General features: G+C 40.7%; 1 non-coding gene across 1 annotated transcript; it reads left to right on the top strand.

Moving 5' to 3' along the window:
• Positions 1-3584: 3584 nt before the first annotated feature.
• Positions 3585-3691, top strand: LOC119035296 (U6 spliceosomal RNA). Its single transcript, XR_005079763.2, has one exon. It is a non-coding gene; the product is annotated as a U6 spliceosomal RNA (small nuclear RNA).
• The last annotated feature ends 608 nt before the right edge of the window (positions 3692-4299 follow it).

Below are 4299 nucleotides of genomic sequence, written 5' to 3'. Positions count from 1 at the left end.
AACCCTTTCCTGGAAGGCTCGGGGCCAGCTCTGCAGCCCGAAAGCCCAGATGCTCGGCTGGGTGGAGGAACAGTGTCTGACAAATAGAAAAGAACAACCGGCAGCAGGCAAATGGTTAAAAATTGACTTGAAATTTTATAAGCTTAGTTTCCCTTCCTTTATTTTCTCAGGGCAGACCTTTTCTTGGAATCAAGTTCAGCTCTGAGAACGACCCCATGGGTGGCTGATGGACAAAGCAATAAAGCTGACCCGGCCCTGCTCCTTTCCATATTAATGGGGCCATTTGCTCTTGTGGGATTGAAAGTCTTACAACTGAGTGACAGTTGTTCAATATTCTAATTACATAAACTTTATGTGTTATGGTTTTGCCATTTGACATATTGGATTTCGTAATATGATTGAATTTGTATGTTGGAAACATGTTTATTAATGGAGACTGACACAGTTCTAGAAACAATTTATGTTAAGCTGACTGAGTTTTGTGGGAAGTCCACAGTAATAGTACAGGGAAGCCCGGAGTACAAAGTGACCAGAGTCTTTTCTGTTTAAGTTTCACGAGAAACTTTCTTGGAGGTGAAGTCCACGTTTTCACTCATTTGGACACAGCGTGCAGTGATTGGCTGTGAGATGAGGGAAGACTGGCTCAAAAGAGGAACTTGCTGAGACCACAAGTCCATGAAGTGCTCTGTAAAGAGACTGTTGAAGGGTGGAGGGGGGCACAGAAAAGCACTTACATAGTTTGATTGTATCATCTTTTCCTTTCACAGTGCTTTCCTGGCTGTGGGTTTAAATATTATACTAGTGAGAAGAAGCTTCAAGCTTACATTTTTCTCTGGAAAATAACTAAGTTCTGCTCACTCAGATCAGATCTGGGCCCGGGGCTGTTTTTCAGGGCAGGTGTGGTCTACAAAGGGGGCAACAGGGATTTTTGCTTCTACTCAGTTTAGATCTGAATCCTACTGGGGCCCAGCCAGGTGGTTTCAATAGTGTAAGTGAGGTTAGGCTTGCCCTGGCTCAAAAGGTGGGTTAAATTGGGCTTAAACAGATGTATGCAAAATTCCAGAGCAATATTAGTAACAACCAAATAAATCACAAAATGATAGTCATTTTCATCTTCTAGGATATTATGTTTTTAAACTAGCAGAGAATATTTGTATGCTAGCAAGGTTAACACTATAAAGCAAACAGATGGGTCAATTTAAAAAATGATTAGAAATTAATTTTTTAAATTATGAAGGTAGTATGTTATAGAAAATATAGGAAAAAATTTAATCCAACACCCTAAAGCAGCTACCAATGTATTTTGGTATAATATTTCATAGTCTTTTCCCTCAGCATAACTATTTTATCTATTTTTCTTTACATCTTTGTCATCATAACTTGAGGACACATTTTTTCCTATTCTTTTCATTTAATATTGCATTAAACACTTCCCATATTTCTATAGTGTCTTCATAGCCATAATTTTAAGTGGCTTAAATGAGGAAAAGTATGCAATATAGAGCATTTACCTCACTTCCAATTTTAGAGTAAACTAGACTGTGGACATTTGCAAATTTATTATTCAAGATACTGGCTGTTCTCAAGCAATTCTGGAGGCCTAGAGCATGTGATAATTGGTAATTGTATTGAAGAATGTGAAAGAATTTGAATCATAAGATTGGAGTCTAGGCACTTGCCAGCCAGTCCATGAACTGACTGCCCAATACAGGGATATTAACTTAGCGTGTCTATTTTCTATTTGTCCCATATGCATTTTATTGGGGGCGGAAATTATTGTATTAGTTTTTACTGCATAACTAATTGCCAAAAATTCAGAGGCTTCTAATAATACCCATTTATTATTTAGCTCATGATTTTATGGTTGGCTGAGATGGCTGGGGGAATTCTGGCCTGTGGCTGGGTGGGATGGATGGCCCTAGGTGGATTCAGTCACATATCTTGGGGTGGCAGACTATGTATGGGCCAGAGTGTCTTGGTTCTTTAACGTGTGACCTCTCTAGCAGGCTAGATTGAGTTCATAGTGGGGTCTCATGGTTTCAAGTCCAGAAAGAGAAAACAGAATCCATGTGCAAGCACTTCTCAATCATTTTTCGGTGAGCTTGCATCATATTTGCTAATGTCCCACAGGCCAGCAGTATGGCCAAGCCCAGACCAAAGGACAGATAAATAGATGTTACCTCTTGGCAGGTGGAGAAGCAATATCACATTGCAAAGAGGTATGCATGTTAGAGTGGAAAAAAATAATCACTGTTTGCAAATAAATGAACACAATTTCATATAAAAATACATGTTTCAATTTGGGAATCTGCACAAGTCCTCGATAGATTCTCTCAGAAATCCAAGGGCCACCCCACTTGTGACTCCAGGGGAGGGGGAGCATCTAGTTATGGGCAAGAGTTACAAATAACACTTTAATGAGCTTCTCTGTGTACAGTTAAACATTCTTTAAGTTATTCAGTTATGATAGATTCCCAGAAGAGGAATTAACTGGGGCAATGAGAATGAGAATTTCTGTGAATTGTGTGCTGTCAGCAGTATTATGATTATGGATGTGATTACCTGTTTTACTACACTTCAGTTAGCACTGAATGGTACCATTAACAAAATTTGCTAGTGAAAAGTTAAAAAATGGTTCCTAATTTTTAGGGGTGTTTATTAGTCTTCTAGGGCTACCATACCAGAATACCACAGGGTGGGTGGCTTAAACAACAAAAATTTATTTTCTTACACTTCTAGTAGCTAGAAGTTCAAGATCAAGTTGTCGGCAGGTTCCTGAGACCTCTTGCCTGAACTTGCAGATGGCAGTCTTCTTCTGTGCCTTACGTGGCCTTTTCTCCGTGTGTGTGCATCTCTGGTGTCTCTTCCTCTTCTGATACGGATGCCAGGCATGTGGGCTTGGGGACCCACCTTTAGAGCCTCATTTAACCAAAACGACTTCTTCGAAGACCCTAGTCTCAAATACAGTTGCATTTGGGGTTAGGGCTTCAACACATAAATTTTGTGGGAATACAATTCAGCCTATGAAAGGGTGGATCTAGGTTTTGTGGGGCATGAAACTTACACAATTTTGAGGCCCTCTTTAAAAAGCGGGTAAAATCATGAAGCCTAGGTCCTTTCCCTGGGCCTTGGAAGGGCCTGTGCAGCTAAAGGCCTGAAGCCTGGGCTTCCTGGCCGTACAGTTAGCCTGCCTCTGCTCCTTGCTTTTTCTTTTACTCCCCTACTGAGCACACATGCTACTCATTTGTATTTGCTGGGTATTTGCTAATGATACTGGTTTTGAGTAAAGAATGGCAGGAGAGGAGTGTTCTTACTTAATATAAAAGTTTCTCAGCTTTAAAGCTTTGGGTTTAAGCAGATATGGAAGGTTTAAAGAATAGCAAACCACTTTTGTGGTGTGCTTTGGTGACAATGAATGTGTCTTATTACCTATAATATGACCTCTGCCATCTGAGCACCAATGGCTGAAATGTGATTAAGAGGTGACAGATCTTCATTCTTTAGTTAGATGTGGGGCCAGAGTCTAAGTTCCACTGGGTGAGGGAACACACCAACTTAAGTTTACATTAAGACATAAGCACCCTGTGCTCGCTTCGGCAGCACATACACTAAAATTGAAACGATACAGAGAAGATTAGCATGGCCCCTGCGCAAGGATGACACGCAAATTCGTGAAGTGTTCCATATTTTTGAATTCTATGGAGCAGAGAGAAAGAAGGATCTCCTACCCTTTGCAACAACATGGATGGAACTGGAAAGCATTATGCTGAGTGAAATAGGCCAGGTGTTGAAAGACAAATACCATATGATCTCACCTTTAACAGGAAGCTAAACAACAAAACAAATAAGCAAGCAGAAAAAAAAACAAAGACACTGAAATAGAGAACAAGGGGACAGTGACCAGAGGGGAGAGGGAAGGGAATTTAAGGGGAAAAAGGGGGAGGGATTTGGAGGAACAAATAGGAAACACAGGGAAAAGAACTAAGGGGGGTGGAAATGGGAGGGAGGTGGGGAACATGGGGCGGGGGGGGCTGGGATGAGAGAAATAGACAAAAAAACTGTACTTGAAAAATAACTAAATAAAATTTTAAAAAAAGATATAAGCACCCTATTGGTAAACAGCATGGAAGTTCAAAGAATTAAAAATAGAACCGCTCTGTGTTCCAGCGATTCCCTGTCTGGGTGTATATCTGAAGAAACCCTTATTTGAAAGAATATATGCCCCCCTATGTTCAGTGCAGCATTATTTACAATAGCCATGATGTGGGAGCAGCCCCGGTGGCCACCGAGAGGTGACCA

The sequence above is a fragment of the Artibeus jamaicensis genome, unplaced genomic scaffold, assembly GCF_021234435.1.
Source record: "Artibeus jamaicensis isolate MK-2021 breed Jamaican fruit bat unplaced genomic scaffold, CSHL_Jam_final contig_3230, whole genome shotgun sequence".
Lineage (NCBI taxonomy): Eukaryota > Metazoa > Chordata > Mammalia > Chiroptera > Phyllostomidae > Artibeus > Artibeus jamaicensis.
Note: the sequence above shows the minus strand (reverse complement) of the source record. Positions and strands in the feature narration are given on the sequence as shown.